Source organism: Phoca vitulina, unplaced genomic scaffold, assembly GCF_004348235.1.
Source record: "Phoca vitulina isolate PV1807 unplaced genomic scaffold, GSC_HSeal_1.0 scaffold85, whole genome shotgun sequence".
Taxonomy (NCBI): domain Eukaryota; kingdom Metazoa; phylum Chordata; class Mammalia; order Carnivora; family Phocidae; genus Phoca; species Phoca vitulina.
The window spans coordinates 736,652-762,798 of NW_022589788.1; positions in this window are offsets into that span (position 1 = coordinate 736,652).

Sequence of the window (26,147 nt, forward strand, 5' to 3'; positions counted from 1 at the left end):
AACAGGGGAACCTGGGGCCACCCCTGGCCACTCACCTCTTGCCCACAGTGTTGGCTTCTTCTCCAGAATCTCTCCAGAGCTGACCCCCCGCCGCCCAGACAGACTCTTGCTCTCTGGGCAGTGGCCTGTTACGATGCCCCCTTTGCCCTTGACCCCACACTCTATTCTCTGCGTAGAAGCCAAAGGGCCTGCTCAGCGTGCGCCCTCATCTGCTGAGAGGCAACAAGGACTCCCCTCCCCCGAGTCAGGCGCATCCCCAGCCCTAGCCGCCCCACGCCCTCTCCTCTAACCCTCTCTCCTGCCCCCAGGCCCCCTGGTTCTGTCCTTGCTTGTGCCCCTGTGACCTTCGCCAGGTATCCCAGCTCAAAGCCCTTCCTCTCCTCTCTGGGCAAGGAGGCCTTCCCACCCCTGTTGGCACGCGGGACCCTCCCCCAGCAGCACTCTCTCTGTCCCGGCCGCTGCTAATATGCCTGGGGAGGGGGCCCTTCATCACCGTCCCCCCTCTAGTCTGTTTTGGTCCTCGCTACCAGAGCTGGGTCAGGATGTAGTAGGTGCTCAGTAAGCACTGACACTTGAGCTCTGCTTGTGCCCCGGGTCCCCCCCTCCCCAGGAACACTGGCCCTGAATAGGAACCAACCCAGAGGTCCTGGACCTGAGGCAGGCAGGCCCAGAAGAAGGCCAGGAGCCACCCTGAGCAGCCGGGGGGCTGGGGAGGGAGCCGCTGACAGACCCGGGTCATGGAGGATGCCCTCTGACCCAAATACTCCGCTGGGGGTTCTGGGCCCACCCTCAAGGGGCTGCTAGGCCAGGCGAGTGTGGGATACTGGTCTCTAAATGGCTGCTCCTGGGGCCTGGACTCTGGGCTCCCTGACGTGCTTCGCCAGCCTTGCAGCCCACCTCACCCTCGCCCTGGATCGCCACGCTCATGCTCTTGCCAACCCCCATCCCTTCCCGTGACCCCCTTTCGTGGCCTGGCCCTTCCTCACCTGCTCAGCAGCCACTCTGGGCCTAAGCAAGCTGCAGGGGCCGGTCAGGGCCGTGGGGCTGCACAGGGCTTTACTGCCGAGGCTGAACCCCTCTGTCCACCTTCACCAGCACTGCGGTGTCGGCTCTAACGGGCTTAGAATGTGTGGTTGCATTTGGCCTCTACCGTTACAAACTCGAGGACATGAAACCTAGGGAACTGCTGGTCTCAGGGATCAGCTGCTGGACGATGTTGGTTCTTCATTCATTCGGCGGCTGGCTCTGAATTCTGGCTGCTGGGAGTCCTGCAGGAGCAGCAAAGCCCCCCCCGCCCCCCCACCGCCTGGGAGCCCTGTGCAACACTGAACAGGGAGGCAGTGGGGGGGGGGGGCAGAGGGGGGTTCCCCCGCCCGCCCAGGGGGGGGGGGGGGGGGGGGCGGGGGGCCCCCCAGAGCCTGCAGTGCGGGGGGGGAGGGGCTGGACCACACAGCTGGGGGGGGAAGCCCGGGAGGACGTGGCTCCAAGCCAGAGCTGGGGGCTGGGCAGGGTGTGCAGGTCAAAGGGCTGTTTAACAGGAGAGCCGTGACACTGGCTGTGGGAGGAATGGGGCCAGGATGAGGGAGGGGTCCAGGAGGACCCCCAGCTTGTGGCCTGAGCCTGAGGAGCAGTACAGGCATTCTGGTCTGAGCAGGTGGGGGTATGGGGCAGGCAGGGGAGGCAGGAGAGGCTGAAGAGCTGAAATGGGCCCCCTGGGACCCGGGACAGAGCCTTGGGGCTGCATCCTGTGGGGGAGAGACGGGCAGGGTTTCCCACCTAGGTGAGTGCACACGGGGCTTGTGCTCACTGGCTGGAGGTCTCCTAACCCTGCCTGAGTGTCCAGGGAGGGCTTCCTGGAGGTCGAGGCCCACAAGGGGAAGTCCTGCGGGGAGGGTGTGTGGGGCAAGGACAGGATGGATAAAGGCGGGTTCGAGGAGAGCCAGATGGCGGTGGTGGGGTGCAGGATGTGAAAGACAAGGCTGGGGCTGTTGGGGCCCCAAAGGCCACGCTGAGAGGCTGGTCTTGATCCTGTGGGTGATAAGAGCCCTTCTGCTGTCAAGCAGGGTAACTGGTCTCATTGATTGTTTAGGGTCCCCTAGTGGTGGGTGGAGGGAGAGGGGGTGGGGGGGCCAGCCAGGGGCATCCCCTGATGGAGAAATCCCCTGAATGGAGATTCATACCGCCTCAGTGCTCCCCTTGCTTCCTCTGGCCTTTGCTCACATGCTCCTCCCTGGGGAGCTCTCCTGCCTCCCACTGACTCCCAGCACCCCACTCCCTTCCTTGTACAATTTTTCACCTCATGCATATCAGCAGAACATTCTGTTTTCCAAATTTATTATTATGTCTTGTCTGCTAATCACACCTGAGATTGTGAAAAACCTGAGGGTTCAAGCAGTCCTGTCCAAACTGTTCCCAGTCTGTGCCCAGGGCTGACCCATGGCAAGCACCCAGTGCACCTTACTAAGTGGGTAGGGGGATGGAGGGGGGTGCGGATGGGGGGACGGATGGGGGATGATGGATGGATGGTGGATGGATGGACGATGGATGGGGGAATGGATGGTGGATGGGTGAGGGAATGGGGGCTCAGGGGATGGGGGATGGATGAGAGATGATGGATGGATGGGATATAGATGGAGATGGATGGAGGATGGGGGGATGGAGGATGGATGGGGGATGGTGGATGGATAATGGACAGACAGACGGTTGGATGGATGGGGCGTTGGATGGGTGAATGGATGAGTATGTGGAGGTGCATCTGCTCCTAGGTTCCCTGAGCTCTGAGCAGGTGCCAGTAGTCATCCTTCCTTCCTGCCCAATCAGGAGCCAAGTTTCCCTCAGTGAAGAGGAAGGACAATCACAGCTGACCCCTCTCTGGACACACTATAGCCTGGCCTCAGGGAAGAGGTGACAGTGAGGTGGGAGTCTCCTGGCTCAGTTGGATTCAAAGCCTTCAACTTTGTCGCAACTGCCCTGTCCATAGCTTGGTGGGGAGGACATGGAACCGGGACCCCGAGCCAAGCCCCCCCAACCCCTGCCCAGGCCTTAGCTTGCCCCTCTGTAAACCAGATCATGACTGGGTCAGTAGGATTCCTGGTCACAAACCATGGAAACCAACTCCAGCTAACTTTAGTGGTGGGCAGTGAGCTTGGATGGGCTGGAGCCCCTGGCGCCCTCTCAGGGCCCATCTGTCCTGCCAACTCCACTGCCCAGCTGCTGATGCCGTGGGACCCATGTCTTCCATGTTTCAAGATGACACGTGGGCTTGAGGTCCTGGGAGGGGTTTCAGGGCCTGTCCTCAAGGCCTCCTGGAATCACTCTCCCCCAGCACAGGAGAAGAGCTTTCCCAGGCACCCTGGGGGGTTTCTGGGAAGGCGACGACCCAGGCCAGGTCTGAGGGCTCTCTGGACCTGATGTTCGATGCCTTCTTCCGAGGTCTGGAACCTGGAATTCAGAGGCAGGCCTCCTCTCCTCCCGCCCAAGGCCAACAGGGTACGCAGGCTGGGAAAACCATGTCCAGCGTGCATTGTGGGAGCCATTCATGGACTTAATTTGGTGGAGAAAGCCCATTTGGGTTTTCCAAGATTATTCATGAAATCCCCACGTACAATTTGGGAGTCTAATAACTCATCAGTAATTCATTAAATAATAGGCTCATAAGCTCCACGAAAGCCCCTGGGGGCTCTGCTCTCCTAGCCCTGCGGCCCCGAGGAGCTGGGGCGGAGGCAGGCCCCCACCCCCTCGGAGGGCAAGGCCGTCATGAGCGGAGGGAGTCACCAAGTGTGGCAGAATTGAATTCGGCCTCTTTCAGGGAACAAAATCATTGAGCTTGCAGACTAAATCTAACAGCCTAATAGAAATATGCAGGTGGAGGTACAATTAATTTTAATTACTAGACTATACACTGTTGGTTGCACAGCCATGAGTAAAATTAAACTGGCAATCACAATTAGAAAATTGCAACCTCACTGTGCAACAAATTAGTCACAAATTAAAAGTGCAGCTCCATGCTACCTTTCCTCATTGCTTTAGGACGATCCTGCTCCCGGCCTTTGTTTTCCCTGCCAGGCCGGGGGGGAAACCAGCGGCCTCCTCCAGAAAGTACTGGGGCTCCTGGGGGCCGGCGGGATGTCTTGGCTGGGGAGCCAAGCAGGGAAAGGGATGCCTTCTCAGGTTACCCACTTTGGGGAGCCCGACTTGGCCCCAAGGCCACAGAAGGGCCTGGCTCCTGCCAGAAACGGGGAGACAGCAACATAAGTCATCCAACACTGAGTGCCCTTTCCCCTCTGGGGCACCTGACTGGGGCATGGACCTGCCACCTGGGTGTCCTCACTGCCCTCCAGGCCTCCTAAGGGTCTCAGCTCACCTTCTCTTCCCCGTCCGCTGTCACACCATCTCAGCCTGGACTCAGACACCGTGATCCGTTGTGCCCTAGGATGAAGTCACAGCCTCATCTTACCAGGGTCCTCAGACTCTGGGCTGCCGCTGCCTGAGCCCCTTGAACCAGGGCCCCCGACTCTCTGCCTCCCAGCCAAGCTGGCCCTGTCCAATCCTGGTTTTCACAGCAACCTCTTAGCACACTGCTTTTGTTCATGCCATTCCCTCCACACAGATGCTGTTCCTGTGGCTCGTGGCTGAGTAAACTCCAGGGATCCTTCGGTTTCAGACGGGTCCCCCTGCCTCCCGTGTCCCCCGAAGGTGCCTGTGGCCGTGGGTCTACATCTGTCTGTGCATTTCATTGACTCATGGGCACCCGCTCTGTTCCTGGCAGCTGCGAGGCCAAGCGCCCTGCGCCGAGCAGGCACTGGGGGTGCTGGGCGGTGGTTGCTGTTGAATGCAGTCACACAGTGGCCAGGGCTGCCCTGGCCCCGGGGTCTAAGCTAGGGACTCGTGGCACTCTGCCTTTGCACTAGGAAGCTCCTCACTGCTGCATGCATGTTGAGGGCACGGCCACGGCCCAGAACTAGGGCACAAATGGGAGGACAGTGCAGTGGACTCCCCACCTCAAAGCCATGCACCTTGATTGGCTGGGAAACACAGAGGGCCTACCCTCCCTCTAGATACCCTTTCCGCTCCACCCCCACTTCCCGCTTCCTCCCCCCTTCCTTGCCAAGTGCAGCCACCAAGGCTCAAGGGGCTGGGCTCTGTGCTCTCCAAAATCCCTTGCCCCATTTAATGTAAGTCTGTGGGTCTCGCGGCCACAGGGAGCGCCCATCTTCCAAGCTGGGAGACAGCCCACGCCATGCAGAAGCTGTGTGAGGACTTTGCACTGGTCTTGGCCACCTGCCTTCCTCTTCTGATTGCTTCTCCAGGGAAGGCTGGGAGGGTAGTCCTTTACACAATAGTATGAATTCAAATCCCTGGATGCCGTCCCCTCGATCTCCCGGAAGAAGAGAAATGGTGCAGCGAGGGGAAGGGTCTGAGGGTGAGTGAGCACCACGAAGGCAGGGTAACACCCAGGACACCAGGACCCGCCCCCGCCATTTGCCCCTCTTCCAGGGGCTTCAAGGCCACAGAGGGAGGCCCTTACCGCACTCAGGCAGCTTGGCGTGTGCTCAGGGGCAAACAGGTCCGCTCACCTTCCCTCAACCTCCAGCTGGTCCTGAGGAGAGTGTAGGCATGTGGTGGGCGGGGCTTAGCCAGAGTCTGAGAGACTCTTCTCAAGAGACAGACAGGGAGGCTCAATGGGGGGCGGCGGCAGGGGGCCAAAGATGTGTGTGGGGGGTGACACATAACATGGGGGCGCCATGAGGAGGGAGTGTATACACTGCAGGTTCCCGTGGGGTGGAGACAGCTGAGCTGGGTGCTGATGCCCTCCCACCCTAAATACTGCCTCCTATGCTCATGGGCACCCGTTCTGTACCTGGCACCAAAGACCGCCCAGTGAGCTCAGCTACCAGGCCTGGAGAGGGCAGTGCAGACAGGCAGAGACCACCCCTAAATAGCAGGGGATGCAGAGAACCCTAGAGGGGCCCAAAGCAGAGGTGGTGCTGGGGACTGGTGCTGACCCAGCCTGCTGGCCGGTCCACCCCGAGGCCTCCGTACCCTGCACTTCCAGGCTGCGACTCCCCGTCCACAGGTGAGGCCCTGACACCAGCCCCACTTCTGGCCCCTCCTCTGCTTAAGCCTTTGGGCCTGTTGGGGACAAGTGGGCAGGGGTAGGCTAACTCATGACCGCTCATGTGGCTCGTACCGTCGGACCCTGGGGCTAGGCACACGCCTTCCTTCTCCCCACCGGCATCTGCAGAGGTGATCACTGTCCGTGTGCTAGACCGCAGAGGTGAGTCAGCAGACTGCAAACAGCAATAGATCCCCAAAGGGTAGTGTGCATCCTCTCCCAAAGCGGTGCTCCATCTGGCTCATAGGATGAGTTGGAAAGTGTCCCAGGCAGCTTCCAGCCTGGAGCTACGGGGGGGTCGCTCCTCCCGTGGTAGGCAGCTCAGAAGCGCCCTGAATAGGGGTCTTCCTGGGGCTGGGAGCTCGGGCCAGCTTCAGACACAGTGACAGCCCACCACGCGGTGACTCGGGGCTGCAGCCGGTGCATCTGGTCAGCGAGTGACGGTGTCAGCCCAGGGAGGCAAAGGCAGGGTCCTCTCTGACCCTTGGACAAGTTGGCCTCCTGGTCCGAGGCTTTCGTTGACCACCATGTTTTCCCTTGTTAGCGATCTCTTCACCTTCAGAGTTATTTGTGTCACATCTGCTCATCACATGTCTTCCTTGGTGGCCCCCACTCTCTGGGGGGGGGGCCTCTCAGTCTTGTTCCCAGATGGCCCCAGACAGGTGGGACACACAGTGGGCTCTAATACAGACACGGTAACAATGTTGCATCTTCTGGCCATGGATATGGTGCATCTCTCCCTATTTAGTGCTGCTTTAATTTCTCAGTGATGTTTTGTATTTTTCAGTGTACAAGTCTTGCACATATTTTGCAGATTTATCCCTGTGTATTTATATTTTTATGGCATTGCAAATACCATTTTAAATTTTTAATCGTTTGTTGCTAGTATCCGGAAATAGAACTGACTTTTGTAGTCGGATCTTGTATCCTGCAACCTTGCTAAACTTGCTTGGAAGTATATGCTCTGTTAGCCTTTTTGTGGATTTCATAATCATACAGTTTAGGAATAAAGTATTACTTCTTTCCATTCCGGGTGCTTTTAAGTTTTGCCTTATTGCACTGACTAGAATGCCTGGTGCAATGTTGAACACGAGGGTTGGGAACAGACGCCTAATCTTAGAGGGAAAGTACTCAGTCCTCCACCATTAATTGTGACGCCAGGTGCCGGTTTTCCAGAGATGTCCTTTCTCGTGATGAAGAAGTTCTTTTCTAGTTTACTGAGGGTTTTTTATCAGAAATAATTGTTGGATTTTGTCAAATAATTTTTCTGTATCTATTTAAAATAATCATAAGATTTTTCTTTTCTGATCTGTTACTGTAGTAAGTTACTTTTTTTTTTTTAATTTTTGAAAGTTAAACCAAACTTGCATTCCTTAGATAAATCACTTGGTCATAATCTTTTCAAAATATTGTTGGATTCTATTTGCTAGATATGAAGAATTTTTGCATGTAGGGTCATAATGGATATTGGTCTGTGCTTGTCTTTAATCTCATTGCCTGGTTTTGGTGTCAGGGTAATAATGTTTGGCTCATAGGATGAATTGAAAAGTGCCCCTTCTCTTCAGTTTTCTGGAAGGGTTTATGTAGAATTGATACTATTTTTTTCTTTACAACATATTTAGGCTTTGAGTTTTCTTTTTGAGAAGGCTTTTAACTACACATTTAATCTTTAGTAGCTATAGGACTCTGCAGGTTTTCTATTTCTTCCTGAATGGGTTCTGATAGTTTGTGTCTTTTGTCCAATTCACAGGCATAAACTGTGTTCGTATTCCCGTGTTATCCCTTCAACCTCAGCAGAGTCTGTGGAGTTGTCAGCTTTCCCATCGTTGGAATGAGTAATTTGTATCTTCTCTCTTTTTTTCCTGGTTGACGTGGCTTCTCAGTCTTATTCATCTTCTCACAGAACGAGCTTTTGGTTTCATTGATTTTCTCTATTGTTTTCCTATTTTCTAGTTCATCGGTTTTCACTCTGATGCTTTTTATTTTCTTTCTTTTGTTTAGTTTGTGTTTTATTTGCTCTTGTTTCCTAATTTCTTAAGGTGGAAGTTGAGGCCATTGATTTAGGATCTTCATTATCTTTTTTGTTTTTTTCCCCAATATAGATGCTTAGTGCTGTAAATGTCCCTCCCAGTACTGTTCTGTGTTAGCTGCATCTCAGATTTTTTGATACGTTATATTTTCATTTTCATTCAATTCAAAATATTCTCCCATTTCCCTTTTGATTTCTTTGACCTCCAGGTTATTTACAGGTGTGTGTGTGTGTTTTTTTTAAGATTTTATTTATTTATTTGAGAAAGAGAGAATGAGAGACAGAGAGCACGAGAGGGAAGAGGGTCAGAAGGAGAAGCAGACTCCCTGCTGAGCAGGGAGCCCGATGTGGGACTCGATCCTGGGACTCCAGGATCATGACCTGAGCCGAAGGCAGTCGCTTAAACAACTGAGCCACCCAGGAGCCCTAGAGGTGTGTTTTTTAGCTTCCAAATACTTAGGGATTTTCCAGCTACTTTTCTGTCACTGATTTCTAGTTTAATGTGGTCAGAGAACATACTTTGTATGACTTAAATACTTTCAGATTCCCTGAGACCTGTTTTCTGGGCCAATATATGCACTTTCTTTTTTTTTTTTTTTAAAGATTTTATTTATTTATTTGACAGAGAGAGAGAGACAGTGAGAGAGGGAACACAAGCAGGGGGAGTGCGAGAGGGAGAAGCAGGCTCCCCGCTGAGCAAGGAGCCCGATGTGGGGCTCGATCCCAGGACCCTGGGATCATGACCTGAGCCGAAGGCAGACGCTTAACGACTGAGCCACCCGGGCGCCCCAATATATGCACTTTCTTGATAGGTGTTCCTTGTGCACTTGGGAATACGAAATATGCTGTTCTGGGCAGAGTTCTATGCATCAGTTAGGTCAGCTTGGTTGATGGTCTTCTACAGTCTTGCTGATATCTTCTCTACTTAGCCTATCAGCATCGAGAGCGGGGTGTTGCAATCTCCGATTATAACTGTGGATTTGTCTCTGCTTGCTTGTGTTTTTCTGTTTTTGCTTCCTGTATTTTGAAGTTCTGTTGTTAGGTACACAAACATTTAGAATTTTTGTGTCCTCTTTTCTTTTTTTCTTTTTTTCAAGTAGGTTCCATGCCTAGTATGGAGCCCAACACGGGACTTGTACTTAGGACCCTGAGATCAAGACCTGAGCTGAGATCAAGAGTCAGACGCTTAACTGTCTGAGTCACCCGGGTGCCCTTCAGAATTGTTGTATCCTCTTGATGAATTAACCCTCTGTCATCATGAAATGGCCCTCTTTATTCCTGGTAATACTTTGGCCCTGAAATCTATTTTGATGTAGTATAGACACTCCAGCTCTCTTCTAATGAGTGTTAGCATAATTTATCTTTTCCCCATCTTTTTACTTTTCATCTATTTTGTTTTTATATTTACAGTGGGTTTCTTGCAGGTCGAAGGTGGGTCCTGATGCTTTCACCCGACCAGACAAGCTCCGCCTTTTGACGGTGTATCTGGGCAGCCGCATGGACTGTAACACTAATATGTGGGGTATATATCTGTCATCGTTTTGTCATTTGTCCCATCTGTCCTTTGTCCCCTTTCCCCTCTTTTTCTGTGTTCTTTTGGATTGAGTATTTCTTATGACTTTATCTCTTTTGTTGGCTTATGAGCTATAATTTTTCGGTTTGTTATTTCAAGGGCTGCTTTTCGGTTTATAGCTTGCATCTTTAATTTGTCTCAGTCTGCCGTCGTGTGGCGCAGGGCGACTGGGATGATGGTATGGACCTTACCCAGAACCATCCCCTGTCGTCTTCTTTCCTGGTCTCTGTGATGCTGTTGTCGTACATTTTACTTCTACACAGGTTATAAATGTCGCAACGCATTATGTTTTATTTTTTTGCTCCAGACAATTACCACAGTTACCATTTCTGGTGCTCTTTATTCTTTTGTGTAAATACAGGTTTCCATCCGGCATTATTTTCCTTCTGCTTGAAGAATGTCCTTTAACATTCTGTATCATGTGGTTCTCCTGGTGATGAATTCTTCCAGCTTTTTTTAATGTCTGAAAAAGTCTTTATTCTGCCTTTGTGTTTGAAAGATATTTTCATCGGGTGAAGAATTCTAGGTCGGCCGCTGTACCTCTCTCCCTTCACAGATGCTCTATCATCTCCCGGCTCACACTTCTTCCAGTGAGAAATCTGTTGTCACCCTGTGTTTGTGTCTTTGCACATAATGTGCCTTCCCTCTGTGGCTACTTGGAAGACTTTTCCGTTATCACTGGTTTTAATGAATTGTGCTTGGGGTTTGTTGAGCTTCTTGGACCTGTGGATTTATAGTTTTCATCAAAACTGGAAGTTTCAATCATCGTTGAAATATTCTTCCTGTCTTCGCCTCCCCGTTTGAGAACTCCAGTGAGCATACTTGCTCGATGCCGCACGGCTCCTCTGAACCTCCCCCTGCACCACGGCCTGGACGCTTCCTAAGGCAGCAACACAGGGAGATCCAGCGCTCACCTCCTTTGTGCTCTGGGTCTCCATTGTCACTGCCTGTCTTTGCCTGATGTCCAGTGCCTTCAAAGCCGTGAAGCCACATATCTTTTCTAGGTTTCTAGTTGTTTCGTGTGGGAGGGTAAACACAGGTCTTACTCCATCTTGCCCATAAATGGAGCTCCCTCGTTCTTTTTAAATCTACTCAGTCAGGCTTTCTTGCTCTCATTAGGTCACCAAAGGCCTCCATGTGTTAAAACCAGGTGGACTGTTCTTGTCCTCACCTTATGCGCCCTGCCCCCCCACCATTCCTCCCTCTTCCTGGGGACGCTTTCGTCCTGTGGCTTCCAGATGACTCACCCTGGCTTCCCTCCTGTCTCTCCAATCATTTCTTCTCCATCCCCTCTGCTGCCTCTCCTCCCCTCTGACCCCTTAATGATGGCGTGCCCAGGGCTCAGGCTGAGCCCCGTCCCTCTCCTCTGACACCGTCTTGCTGGGTCACATGCCCATCAGTCCACAGCGACACCCATGTTCTACTTCCAGACCAGAGTTGCCTCGCAGCTGGCCATTCACAAATCCGACCACTACTCAGCATCTCTGCTTGGACAGACGTCAGCCTCGATGTGTCCAGTGCCAGTCCCCTTCTGTCCCCCGTCTCAGGTGAGGGCAGCTGCTCAGGTCAAATCTTGGCTCACCTCTGACTCCCCTCTTTCACTCGCCCACCAGACAGTCCCCTAACAAGTCCCGTTGGCCCTACTTTCAAAATACATCCTGAGTCTGACCCTCCTGCCACTCCCAGGCCAGCCCCCCATCACCTCTCAGCTGGGTCACTGAGGCTTCCAACCCATGTCCCTGTGCACCCAGGACCCTGGGGTCTCCTCCACGAGCTGCTGGGCGTGTCCTCTCTTTCGCCTCTCAAGCCTTGTCATACCTTCCTTCCCGGAGTTGTGCACGGCTCCCTGTGCTTGGGCCTCACCCCTCCGCCCCCTGCCAGCCCCTGCAGCCTCCTTGCTGTCCTGAGCAGGTCAGAAAGGTCTGGCCTCAGGTCCTTTGCAGGACTCTCCCTCCCTCACCTCCCCCTTCACTGTCAGTCACCCTGACACCCTGCTGAAAGCAGCCAGTGCCCCTCCACGCCCCCCACTCCCATAGCAGCTCAAACACTGGTTTAGCATGCTTACTGGCGGTCTCTGTCTCCGTACGCCCTCCCGAGGGCAGGGGTCCTGGTCTCGGCTTCCCTGCTGTGTCCTCTGCGTCCAGCACGGTGCCTGGCGCGCAGTAGGTGCTCAGTGAATGTTCGCTGGGTGCTAAGGAGAGACAAAGGGGAGCGTCTGAGCGCTGGTCTGAGCTCTTGCAGGGCGGGGGAAACCAACCAGAATCGGGTTTGTGATTAAAGTTCTAGACCAGACTTTTAATAGCCAAATGTGACCGGAAACTTAAGAAATCCACTCAAGAGTCATTAAGGGACAAACCAGTTTTGGGAAGTGACCAGGAAAAAAGCACGGTTGCCCTATGTCCCTGCCCCCCACACCCACAAGCGCACCCTCCTCTGCCACGCTGACCCCGGGGCCACAGCAGCTCGAACTGCAACCACGGGGGCCCCACGTTGTTGCCTTTCAACCTGGGGCTTGGCCATGGACTCTCAGCGCCTGCCGGACCTGGGCATGGGGCAGCCCCCAGAATGGAGGCTCCTGGGACGGGGGGGCCCCCTGCCATGTGAGGACCCCGGCTGCCCTGCTCTCTGTGTGGCCTGGTGCTCAGCTGGGGTGTCACAGTGAGGGCAGCACCGCGACCGCAGAGGCCAGGACCCCGCGTGGCGTGGGGGGCCCTCAGCTGTAGAGCCCTGGGCACCAGGTCAAGTTGGCTGTGCCCCGGGAGTCCGGGGTCGTCGGGCTCCTGTGTCTGTGGGGGGCTGGAGACATAGGCCGGGCACCTCCGTGGGCGGGGGGCTGGGCAGCATCCTCAGAAAGCCTCTGACGACAGGAGGAAGGTGCTTAAAAAGGTTAAATGAAGGATGGGCTGCGGCCTCACTGACACTTCATCTCCATTTTGTCAGAGCGTGTTTGCAGATACGCACGAAGAAACACGGCAGGAAGTAACCTTCGGCCCGCGCGCCAGAGCATCCACACCTCCCTCCCGCCTCCTGCCGCCCCAGGACAGATCCCCAGGAGCTGAATGGGGCGGCTGTCCAGCTGCAGGGCTCTCCTCCCGTGGCCCCACTGGGTCCCGGCAGCCCCGGGTTCCAGGGCCACAGCAGTCTGTTCAGGGAGGGTCCTGGGAATCCCCCTCTGAGGGCCCCAGGGACTTGCAGGGAGGAGTTGGGCCCCGGGGTTGCAGGGGGCCCTGGACCCTGGCCGTACTGGCTCATGGAGCAAGGTGCCAGCCCCAGTCTCCTCACTGGGGAATGGGGCCAGGGGCCCTGCTCTGCTCACCTGGGAAGTGAGCACGCTCCTGACCCCCGGCACTCAGCGACCCGATGGATGTCAGCAAGGGGGTATGTGCCTGCAGGGGACGGGCCTGTGCTTGCCGCCTGCGTGGTGGAGGGGGCTCCGTTGGACAGGAAGGGGCGAGGGCTGATCATGAGTGGTGGAGGCATGAGCTCCCTCGCTCTGCAAGCCCAAGGTGAGGCTCCTGGGATCTGAGCCCTGGGATCTGCAGGGCTTCTCCATGGGCTGAGGCCTTGGAGCCTCTGACACCCCAGTCCCAGCAGACCGCTCTCCCAGGAACACCAGAGCCTGAGGAGGGGTCGCCGACGGGATCAGGGCTGGATGCTGCCCTGGCCCAGGCCGGCCTCAGCCTCACGGGCCTCAGTTTCCTGGGCCCGTGAAATGGGTCCATCGTACAAATGATGGGTGTGCGCAGATCATAAGGCCATGGAGGTTGGAGGGGGGCAGTTCCTGACGGCTGAGCCCCAGCCTCTCCAAGCCGCATCTGTTGTTCAAGAGGGCAGCGCCTGCCACCCCCCCGAGCCTACTCCCGCCTGGCTGTGGCAGGTTTCCCCAGAAACCCGGCAGCTCCTGCCCGGGCTCAGGGCTGGGCTGGTGGGGCGGGGGGCGCCGGGCGGGCCAACATGCCTGCTCATGGAGCGCTCCCTCCGCCTCCCAGGAGCCCGGCCCCCGCCCCGGCACACACACACAACTATTTAATTTTGCTCTGGCAAGGAATAATAGAGTCCTGTGTATCTATTACAGATGTGGAGAGATTGGGCCACCGCAGGCTGCGCGGCACATTCAGAGCCCTAACAAAGCGGGCGACAATCGACCGGGCCTGCCATTATCCATTCAGTGGGTGTAATAAATGAGCCCAGCGCAGCCTGCCATATACCACCCGGCCCAGATAACGGCTGAAAGGAGAAAATTAAATTTTGCTTTTGTTGAAACATTATGATTTATGTATTTGTAATATAGGCTGTGGTGGGCAATTGGGAGAAAAAAAAGATTGCTGAGTATCCTTCAGGGATACTGATGGTCCCGCCGGCCACTCACAGGGCTGGGCCCGGCTCACTCCTCTCCACAGGCAGGAATAATAAGAAGCTGCAGACACCCATTAACCTGTTCCTCCACGGGAGGCCGAGGGCCTCGGAGGCTGCAAGGGGAGGCCGGGCACAGGGTGCTCTTAACAGGGGTGGGCAGGGCCCTGCGTCCTGCTGGCTCGGACCCTGGACCGGGCATCCTGATCAACCGGGCCCTATCTGGACCTATAAAAATAATTAACTTCTCCTGCCTGGCCCTGGAGAGACAGACACGTGAGCACATCCCTGTAATTTATGATCTTGCAGTTCTGTCCCTTAATGCAGCAATCAGAACGGGGCTTATCATGTTGTAGAAGGTAATGAACTTACTTACTCCCGGCACGCGGGTACCCGAGCTGGGGTCTGGACGGTGTGGCTCCCAGCAGATGGCCCGTGGCTGTTGTGGGGGTCAGCCTGGGGGCTCCCCTGCCAACCACCACCACGGAGCCTGGGGCCCTCCCCTTAGTGGCCGGGGCAAGTCCCCGTCCAGCCACATAGAGAGCGCCAGGGGCACGCGGCCAGCCGGGTGCCTCGCGGGATGTGTGGCGGGATCTGTGCAAGGCCTTCCCATCTGTCGCGGTCGCCGGCCTGGTGGACACCCTCCCCACTGACCAGGATGGCTGGGCACTGGGACGACGTGACCCACCCCTACTTGCTGGTCCAGAGCCCCCAGTGGCCCCAGGGAGCTCACCTCTGTGACCCACCTTCATGCCCTGAGCGAGGGAAACTGATACTCACCGAGGCTGAGTGACCTGTGGTCACCAGCCGTGAGCAGCCATGGGGGGCGCGGCCTGTTGTCCACCTGCCACACAAACCCCTGCTCCTCCAGAGGTCCGGCCACAGGGCAAAGTCTTCCCATGACCCCTGAGGGCTCACAGGGACAGGCTGCCCTTCGTTTGGTGGGTGTGCAGCCTGATGCGTGCCAGGCATAGGGAGGTTGAGCCATGTTGCCATGGGGGCAGGTGTCTCCATGGGCCTCCTCGGCCTCCTTCCTGCCCTCCTCCAGGGGACAGCGTCCATCCCAGCCACCATGTGCTCCCGGCTCCAGCATGAGCCAAACTGAACTTGCCTCTGCTCTCCTGCAGGGCCCGTCTGTGCCCGGCAGCCTGAGTGTCAGCTGGATCTCATCCCCTCGGCCCTCCCGGAGCCACTCCCAGCCCTGGTCCTCCCACAGAAAGGCCTCTGAAGTCACCGGGAAGGGCAGGAGAAACTGCTTCTTGTGGACAGCCTTAGAGCTGCCGGATCAAACCTTGCCTGAAACAGGTGTCCTTGGTCCACCTGCCTGCTGGAAGCAGAGTTCTCCCTGCTGCTTTGTGAGTTGGGGTCCCTATCGCTGCCACCACAGAGCCCGGCAGGGCCCCCTGTCCATCTCTGGAACCTCGCTGGCCCTTTGCTCTCCTCCTGGGACACAGGCTTCTCAGGTCAAGGCCCCACCATCACTTGCGGGAGCAGGAATGTGACTGGCCCAGCCTGGGCCTGGCCTGGTGACCTTGGGCAGGGCCCGCTGTGCTGGTTCTCAGGCCTGAGAGGCATGTGGGCAGGCCCCCAGGGTGCCTCATACCACGAGGAGTGACGTCAGACGAAGGGGCAGTCTAGGGTCCCTTTTGAGTCAAGACCTGAACCCACTTCTTCCTTTTATTCAGTCAACCTCCCTCTCCAACCTCAGTCCTGAGTCACAGGTGTCCCACCCTGTCACAGGGCCCCTGGAGCTGGCCACGAGCACAGGGCTGTCCACTTCTGCGTGCCGGCCACGGCCTTATCGGGTGCCGGGGGGGCCCGGGGGGCAGCAGTGGAGGTAGCGGCCGGCAGACTTTGCTTGGGGCAGACTTGTTCTGTCCAGCAGAGGCCCGGGAGAGCGACACATCTGGGGAAAGGGCCCTGAGCTGCTCTCTTCTGTCTGGGCGGGAATGAGGTGTGTGCACGTGTGTGCACAGACCTGGGTGCACGTGTGTGGTATATGTGAGTGTGTGTGTGTGTGGTGTGCACATGTGTGCCTATTAATGGGGCTTTCCCCGCACATGCCTGGCTTCCTGTCCGCCTCCCTCCCGCGCTCAGAGGTGGGGTGGGTTCTCCAGGAGGCAGTGTTTGTTGGGTTCGGCAGGAGCCCCGGGGAAAGGGCGGCTCAGTCCCTCCTCCTCCCAGTCTTGTTTCCCTTGGGGGCAGATCTACCCACGGACGCACACTGTGGCCAGGTCTTCCCGGGGGCTCCTGTGGGCAGGTGGGCCTTGGTGGGAAGCCCTGGCAGCCACGGACACCCCAGCACCCCCGAGCCCAGAGTCAGGGCTGCCCCGGGTCTGACGTGGGCTCGGCTCTGCCTTGCCTGAGCTCTTGGTGCTCTGAGCCCAGGAGGCTCCAGGACTGCCCGGAACTGGGATCAGGAGACAAGCCAGCCGTGGAGCTGGGCCCCGTGGCCGGCCTGCGGAAAGCTGCCGGGCTTCTGCCTCCCGTGTGCGGATGTAGCCGGGCCATGGGGGCGGCCTCTGTGGCTGAGGCTGGAGGCGAAGTGACTTGATTTTGCCCCTCGGCTATTCGACGACCCTTCCCTGCTCTTCCAGCTAAGGTGAGGTCACCAATACCAGTGGCACCAGGTGGGGACTCCAGGGTCTCCCCGGCCAGCACCCAGCCGAGGGGCACTTGGTGCATGGTGCAGAAGGAAGGAAGGAGTGACCGGCCTTCAGGAGGGACTTGCGTGCGGGCCACAGTGTGTCTGTAGGTTGTGGGCAAACATGTTCACATCTGCGTTTTCTGCAGCCCATTCCTACCTGCCTTCCGGGGGGACTTCCCGGCCTTGTCCTCTGCCGACCCAAGGCTGAGGGTGGCACTGGGCCCCAGGTGGAAACTCTGTGGCAGTCAGTGGACAGATGCAGGTGGAGGGCCGGTGAAGGGCCTCATTCCATGCTGTGGCTCTCTGCCAGGGGCAGGAAGAACGAGGAGACAGGGCAGGTCAGGGCCGAGTGGGGAGCGGGGGGGCCAGGGTCCCCCATGGCTGCAGAGGGTCACTCTGTGCAGGCTGCCTGCCCAGGGGCCAACAGACAGCTGCCACTGAGCCTTCCGAGCACTAGCTGTCTTTCTGTTCCTGCAGACCGACAAGGCCCCCACCGTTGGTCCGACCTCGACTAAGCAAAGGAAGAGCCCCACGCATGGGCCCTGCCCTCCAGGGACTGAGGGCTGGAGGGTGGGGCGGACGTGTAGGCCGGTTCCCCCGGTGGGATCCCACTTCCCCCCAGAACCGCCCTGGAGCCCCCTCCTCCAGGTTCACGTGCTGGTGCTGTGGAGCCATGGCCTGGTGATTCTGAGGTTCTGTTCCATCTGCTGGGAGAAGAGACACATGAGTAACAAGCCTGGTAAGATTGAGCTGCTGAGCGTTCCTGAGAAGGAGTGGGAGAGACGGAAGTTTTGGGTTTTAGGTTCTTGTGGGCAGGGGTGGGGGCAGCTGGGAGGCTGACAGTGCCGGCTGGGGGGGCGGCAACAGACAAGGGTCGTTCTCCCCTCCCCATCACTTGGGACTTCTGCCTTTCAAGGTCACCATGCGAGAAGAGGCTTTCGGAGCGAGACTGGGCGGTGGTCCCGTGGCGCCAGGGTCTCAGTGTGGGTGCTGGGTCAGGGCCGAGAGCACCGCAGCTGCGGCACGGCCCTGCCCCTGGGCCTGTTCGCGTGTGTCCCGGGGCTAAGAGTGACATCGTGTTTACCTGCCTGCGTGAGCTCCGACGGCAGGTGCAGGTGTGGGGCGGCGCTCAGGTGTGCACCCGCCTGCCGGCTCCAGCCCGCGCACCCACCCTGCGGGCCACACGGCAGCTGCGGGGGGGCCCTCACCCTCAGCCACCCCCGCTTCCGCGCCTGGGTGCACACAGCTGGCCGCTGACTGGAGCTGCTGGGTCAGTCACAGCCCTGTGTTGAGTTCTATGTGTGCCCGGCCGGGTGCGGCCATGCTATCCCGCCGAGCATCCCTCATGACAAAGCCGCTGCAGAAAGACCTGGCCTGACCCGTAGGGAGCCCTGGAGGCAGCCTCAGGCTTTCTCCTCTGGCGGCAGCTGCATCCTCTGCGGGTCCAGGGGCAGCTGAGTGACACGGTGCCTCCTGAGGTCCGGTGACTGCCGTCAGTGTGCCCTGCTGGGGGGGCCCGTGGACCCGAGCCCCCGCCCACACTGCCGTCAGGGTGCCCTGCTGGGGGGGCCCGTGGACCCCAGCCCCTGCCCACTCCTGCCCGCACCCCACAGTGGGCAGAAAGTCTGGAGTCACAGCAAGGACTTGGACAGTTTTCATGTTCTCTTGCTTTTTTGTAGATTATAGGACATGTGGGCTTTGGGGTCAAGCCTTGGCTGAAAAGGTAGAAGACATCAGAAGCTCAGTGAGTGGGAAGAAGGAAGGGGGTCCCATGTACTGCCCCAGCTCACAGCTTGTCTGTGACACCACTTTTGATCCAAGAGGTCTCCCATACATTCTGGGGCGCAGCAGAAGGCTGAGGAGCAAGGTCTCAGACCTGTAGCAACCACAGAGGGACAGAGCACTGCCCCACCCCACAGTGGCTGTGGGCATTATCCCTCCATGGTCACTCACTTGTCCCCTCTATCCACTCTGGATTTCAATCCTCTTTGAAGGCAGGAACAGTATCTTGTCCCCATACCATTCCCTGGAATGGAGGAGGGATGAAGCAGGTATGATGGATGAAGAGAGGATGGATGGGTGGTAGTGAGGAAAGATGGAAGGAAGGAAGGGTGAATGAATAGATAGAGGGATAGGGGGATGGATGGATGGGTGGATGGGTAGATAGAGGGACGGATGGGTGGATGGGTAGACGGGAGATGGGTGGATGGATGGATGGATGGGGATGAATGGATGGATGCAGATGATGGATGGATGAATGGATAGATGAGGGATGGAGGATGGATGAGGGATGGGGGATGGATGAGGGATGGATGGGATGGATGGATGGATGTGGATGATGGATGGATGGATAAGGGATGAGGGATGGATGAAGGATGGGGATGGATGGGGGATGGATGGTGGATGGATGGATGGATGGGCTGGCTGGATGGATGGATGAGGGATGGGGGATGGATGGATGAGGGATGGATGGATGAGGGATGGGGGATGGATGAGGGATGGATGGATGGATGGATGGATGAGGGATGGTGGATAGATGGATGGGAGATGGAGGATGGATGGATGGGTGGATGGGAGATGGATGATGGATGGATGGATGGGGGATGGATGGATGGATGGGGGATGGATGGATGGATGGATGGATGATGGATGGATGAGGGATGGTGGATGGATGGATGGATGGATGGATGAGGGATGGATGGATGTATGGGATGGATGGATAGGGGATGGATGGATGGATGGGGGATAGATGGATGAATGAGGGATGGTGGATGGATGGATGGATGGATGGATGAAGGATGAGGGATAGATAGATGGGGAATGGATGGATGGATGGATGGATGGATTGGGGATGGATGGATAGGGGATAGATATCCCCTGGATGAATGTGTAGGTACACTTAAGCGGCTGAACATAGCTGCACACAAACACACAACCATGCTGACCACTCGAAATTTATGACCATAGTTCAAGGAGTACTAAGCACTGCCTAGCCAACCTACTTCATTTTTCTTTCTCACTCATAAATTCTTGCTTTCAGGAACACTTTCCGCCATTCTCTTCTCTCCTTAAATTGCCAACACTCCTTACTCCTCAGTCTCAGCTGCTGTCCTTACTTCATTCACTGAGAAACTAGGATAATCTAAAACAGAAGTCCCCCATTGTACCACCACCACCCCTACAGCCACCCGCATACCTGCTTTCACCTGGACGTAGGCGGCCTCCCTGTGTTCCTAGGGAAGGTCGGCACCAGCTCATGGGCATCAGACTCCATACAGATGGGTCAACTGACTGACAGAAAAAATAGATGCATGAATAGGTTGATGGATTGATGAATGGTTGGTGGATGGATATATAGATATATGGAGATGGATGGGGCCTGGTGGGTGGAGGGGTGGACAGATGGGTTCATGAAAGTGTTGATGGACTAATGAATGAATGGATAGATAAATTTGTGTTTGAATGGATGAATGGAGGAGGGATGAATGGTGGATGAGGGAGGGAGGACGATGAATGGGTGGGCAGGTAAATGGAAGGATAGATAGCCCCTGTCTGGAACCAGCTGGGGTTGTCCCTGCTCCCCCAGCTTAGGATTTGGGCCCCCACAACTTGGGTCAGGGTCTCCTCCATTCCCACCCCACTGCTGGCCAACCTCCCGACCACACCTGTCTCTCTCAGCCCAGACCAGGTGGAGGCCAGCCCCTGAAGGAGGGTGCGGGTCCCTGGCTCTCATGAGCTTCAGTCGCAGGCTGAGTACACACGGCAGGAAAGGGGGCGTCCATTCATGGGTGCCCTGAGGGGTGGGGGCAGACCGTGAAGATGGGGACACAGCCCCACGTCATACCTCCAGGAGCCCCTGAGCGGGCTTTGCAAGAGTGTTCCCATGACGGCCACTCTCTGAAGTTTCCTCCCCACCCCGCGCCCACACGCTCCCGCCACAGGCAGCCATGTCTCTGCTCTCTGGAGCAGGGGGGTCGGCACCGCCACAGCGAGTCTCCCTCCGCTCTCTCTCACCCTTGGTTTCTCGGGGGACGTTCCAGAGGGCCCAGGACTATCTGGAAGGGTGGGGGTAAGAACTAACAGGCACCGAGCTCCTCGTGTGTGCACGTCTCTGGGTCACAAGGGGGCCCCCACCCTGCCCCCACCCCACGAGAAGGGAGAGTCAGCCGTTGCCCAGCTGCCCCCAGACATCCTGCCGCTGCAGTGAGGACCCCACGGGGAGGGGATGTGTGGAGGCTGGGGGCTGCGTGTCACCTGGACGGGTGGAGACAGCCTGTCAAGGGTGACTGCATGGCAGCCGGCAATTATGGGAGTTGTGAGTGCCTTGTTCCAGGCCAGGCCAGGGCCGCCGCCACTCCAGGCCCAAACTCCGCGGCCGAGGGCACAGGAGGCGCTGCTGACATTTGCGCATCTGCGGGCGGTAATTGAGGTCCTGGCCCGTGAACTACGGGCGTGTCCCTGCCACTGTTGTAGGCCTGGCCCACGACGCCCCACAGGCTCCAGAGTACCCCCCGTCTCGGGGACCCTGGTTCTGCCCTCAGCTAAGACTGGTTGGGAAACTGAGGCCCAGCAGGTGTGGAGGGCCCCGCGTGGCTCCCTCTTTTGAGCTGCGGGAGCCTTCCCCGCCTGGTGGCACACAGAGTCCTTGGGGAAGTGTGGCCTGTGTGGCCCGAGGTCCTTCGAAGCCCACGTGGCCCCCGAGGCTTCCCCCACTGGAGCGGGCATGTGGCCTCTGTCTGAACTCTTAGGCCACCACCCACCCCACCCCCTGAGCCTGGGCTTCCGCATCTGTGATGGGGCCGCAGGTGGTTGACCCTGGTTGGAGAGTGAGATGCGACCCTTCGGTGGGGGTGGGGGCCACCCATCGGTGCCTGGTCTCTACTTGCAGCCTCCACCCTGCCGGCCACTAGGGCGCCCCGTCCCAGGAGGTCATGCCTCAGGCAGGGCCCCTAAGACCTCTTTGTGCCACCCCCTGGGGCACCTTATCGTGCGCCCTCTGGGCCCTGGGGCCACACGCTCCTTCTGGACCTGGCCCTCCCCACTCAGAGGACAGTGTCCTCCTGGCCTGCATCTGCTCGGCCTTCTTCCTCTGCCTCTACCAGGCTGGCCTCCTCTGCCTCCTCATGTGGAGGTTTCTCAGGGCTCAGTCCTGGGCCCGTGGCTCCCTTCACTGACCCACCTGTGCCTTCTTCCCCATCGCAGGCTCAGCTGCTACCCCAGACCCCTGGCCCCACTCCAGCCAGCCCTTCGCACGGGGCGCCCTGAGCACACCTCCATGGCGCTCCCTGTCTCAGGGGCCAGCACCATCGCCCACCCCGGAACCCAGAGCTGTTAGCCTCTGACTTACCCCAAGGATGCAGTGATACCAGCGTGACCAAGTGTGCACACAGGGGGGCCTGTGTGTATGTGTGTGAACATAGGCAAACATCAGGGAGCGCACGTGTGCAGGGGAGTGCTCGTGTGTGTGCATGGGCGCCTGTGTGCTCACGTGTGCAGGCTCACGCGTGTGCAAATGAGCCCATGTTCACGCGCATGACTGCACATGTGTGCATGGGCACCTGTGTGCTCACGTGTGTGTGCTCACGCGTGTGCAAATGAGCCCGTGTTCACGCGCATGACTGTACATGTGGGCATGGGCGTCTGTGTGCTCGTGTGTGCATGCTCATGCATGCAGCCCTGCACACGTGTGTGCACGTAAGCCTGTGTTCATGCGTGTTCACACACGACTGTGGACACGTGTGCCCGTGTGCCTGTCTCTGTGTGCACTGGGCTGTATGGATAAGCACGCAGGTGTGCATGTGCGTGTGTGTGCACGAGTACACGTGTGCTCAAACTGTGTTCTTGTGTGCACATGTGTGAGCTTGCTTCCCCACAATTGTCACCTCGTGAGGACAAGTGCAGGGGGAAGGCGGGCTGAGCCCTCTCTTGCTCCCTCCCACCCCGAGGGCTCTGTGGGTTTGCTTTCTCCTCTCTTCTGCCGCCGCCTGGCTCTCTCTGGCCCCACTGAGCTTCTCCCCACTTCTGCAGAGCCCAGCATGGAGCCCTGGTCTGAGGGACCCCTCTGGTGCCCCCTACCTCAGGAGGGCTGAGCCCTCCGCTGTCCTTGCCCCTGGACAGCACCGCAGGACACAGGGTAAGTCAGAGGGCCCTGGAGCCACCTCCCTGTGCTTGCCTCTGTGAGGCGGGGGCGATGGGTCACAGGCAGCCCCAGCTCAGTGCCCAGTGAGCACGCGCCCAGGGGCAGGCGCTGCGGTTCCAGAGGCGTCCCTGTCCCCTGGGAGCCACTGGGGCTGGGGGCGCGGCGGGCGGGCCGGGGGCTCTGCGGTGCGCACCGAAGGCTATTTAAATGCTCCATTGGAGAGGGATTAAAGTTTACGCAAGGTCACCGAGGATGTGATAATTATAATCACAGGTTTTTGGCTCCACAATGACAGCCATTTGTTATTTCCGCTCGGGCGGCTCCCGCGGCCCCGAGCTGGTGACAGGCGTGGACTGATTTAGTGGCCCGAGCCCGTGCCCCTCCCTCCCACTGCAGTCCCAGCAGCCCCCACTGCTGGGGGCTGCCCAGAGCTCCACGCGCAGGGGTCTGGCTGGTAATGGGATGGGAGGGGGAGTGGACAGTGGCGACTGGGAGGCGGTGGTGGAGGGGGGCTGGGACCCCGGGCGCTGGGTGGGGGTGGGTGCCTGTTGATGCACAGGCTGCAGGCCCTGGGCCCAGCCCCGCACGCGTCCGCAGGGGGCCGTGTACCCGCTGCGCCCGAGCTCCATGGGCCACATCGACAGCATCTTGTCTCTACCACCACATTGATAAGTCAGCGGTGGCCAATGGCTGGACGGGGAGTGGTATGTTCTCCCTGTGCTGTCTCCAGCTGGAACTTGTGCTTGGGTTCCCATGTTTCCCCGGAAGGGGTCTGTTTCTCCTGGTGGAAGATTCTGCCCTACGAACAGCCGGCAGGCCCAGGGTCCAGCACCGACGGGCCTCACGGCGCCCTAGCCCGGAGGGCCCTTTCCTGGGCGGCCTGTGCCGAGAGGGGTACGGCTCTCCTGCCCCCCGGGCTCCGTACACCCTGACCACCGGTGCTGAGATGGTCTCCGCAGGGAGTGCCGGGCCGGCGAGGGCTGAGAGCTGACCAGAGGTGGGCCTGAGGTGTGAGCTCTAGCAGGAGCCCCGTCCCGGTGGGACACCTGCGGCCATGGGCCCCTGTGTGCCCATTTCCTCCCTGTGCCGGGAACGACTGTGCGGCGGGGTGGGGAGCGCTGGTCTACCCATAGGGCATGCCCTCTGCTCGCTGGGCCAGCCCGCCCCCAACCCCACACCCCACCCACCTCCTGCCTGTTGCTGCACCATGATTGATGCAGCTTTTTTTGTTTGTTTTTGCAATCAGAGGTGAGAGCACTTTAATATATATTAAATGGTGATAAATAGGGGGTCCAGGCGGCCAGCCTGACGCGGCATTTGTCTTGGAGAGAGCGGAGATTGATAACTCACAGGCAGCATAAAAAATCAAGCCAAAGCCTGCTTGGGGAGCCCGTGTCCCAGGAACATTTCCCCTGGGGGGTCCCTCAGGAGACCTGGCCGCTCTGCCCAAGACCTACCGTGGCCACAGCGCCCGTGGCTCTGGCCCTGGGCCCGGCCAGCTCACCACTGCCAGCCAGCCAGCCCGCCTATCTGCCCCACTCTCGCCCCGCCCCAGTAGAGGAGGGACACCCACCCCAGCCCGGTGCAGAGCTGCGTGAAGGGGGACTGCGGGCTATTTCCTGCAGGGCCTTGGTCCCCGACCCCGCCTGCACATCAGCCCTGCTCACCTATCCCCATCCTTCTGGCCCACGTCCTGACGCTAGGTCTTTACCACCCAGGCTCTCATCGCGCATGATTAGGCCGGCCAATCCTCTGGCCAGGGTAGAGCCCTGCCTTTGACGTGGGCCAATCAGGGCCATTTCTGGAGTAGGGCCTGTCCTTCCCGGTTCCTGACACTGACCTGGGGCCTCTTTTCTCCCACCTTCACTGACTTGGTCCTCCCTGGCCCCTGCCGTCCTTGGCCCCTGCCCTCCCTGCCCTCTGCCCTTCCCTGGCCCCTGCCCTCCCTGTCCCCTGCCCTCCCCAGCCCCTACCCTTCCCGGCGCCTGCCCTTCCCTGGCCCCTGACCTCTGCCCTCCCTGCCCTCTGCCCTCCCTGTCCCTTGCCCTCCCTGTCCCCTGCCCTCCCCGGCCCCTGCCCTCCCCGGCCCCTGCCCTTCCCCGGCCCCTACCCTTCCCAGCCCCTGCCCTTCCCTGGCCCCTGCCCTCTGCCCTCCCTGTCCCCTGCCCTCCCTGGCCCCTGCTCTCCCTGGCCCCTGCTCTCCTAGGGGCAGCCACACACAGCACACACAGGAGTGGCTGGAAGGGGCCTGGGCTGTGAGGACTTGATGGCACCTGCTCAGCTTTGCACTGGGCAGTGCTTACGTACAGGGGCTTCCGGCCCTCCTGACACCCCTGCTCTGCGCCTCCCTCATGTCCGCTGTCTCTCTAAAGTGACCGGGCAGTTGAGCAAGGTGGGAGAAATGGGCTCTGGGCCGTCCGGGGAGCCTGGAATCACGGCCAGGCTCCGGAATTGGGCCCGACTGGCCCAAGTCAGAGAAGGGACACGACCCTGGCCAGGGGATTGGTTGGTGCACGTGACCTGGGCCCCCTCGGATGCAGCAGGAGGCCAAGAGGGTCAGGGGGCCAGCGCAAGAGGGGCTACTGGGTCCCAAGGTCCGCCTCCAGCAGGCCACCAGGGAGGACATGGCGGGGAAAGAGGACTTCGCGGTTCATGGTTTAGGGCAATCCCTCCTTTCCTCCCCTGTCTCCAACTGGGGCCCCGGCGGGGCTCTCCATGCTGTTTGGACCCCAACTCCCCCAGGTTCAGCCATCGCAAGAGGACATGGCCCAGCCTCCACCTGGCCTTGGTCTCTTGGGCCAAGACCTGCCCTCTACCCTCTCCCTCCCGGTACAAAATATGTAAATCCCATGTACTTGTGATCGACATGATAAACCCGCTCCCTCCTCTTCTGGGGAGGTGACGGATGGGCCCCTGGAAGTGCTGAGACTCCCTCTGCACTCAGGGAATCAAAGTGAGTTTTATTTAAAACACCTGCAGAGCCTTCCCCATAGGACAGGTGGTCCTCATCCTTGGGGGCAGGACTGCTTTCTGGGAAAGGGGCAGCTCCTTGGCCAAAGATCCCCTGCGTCTTCTCCCTCCAGAAGCAGAGGCCCCGGCTACTCTGTCTTCCAGAAAGCCTGGCCAGGATGGCTGCCCTGCTGCCCAGCACACCCTCAGCTGTGGGGGCTGGTGCTGCCCCAGAACAGGGCCTCCAGAGGCCCCAAGAGTGTCAGCTGAGCAGGGGGGACAGGGTGTGGTGCCCGACTCGGGGACTGACGATGGGGACGGACTCGGGGACTGACGATGGGG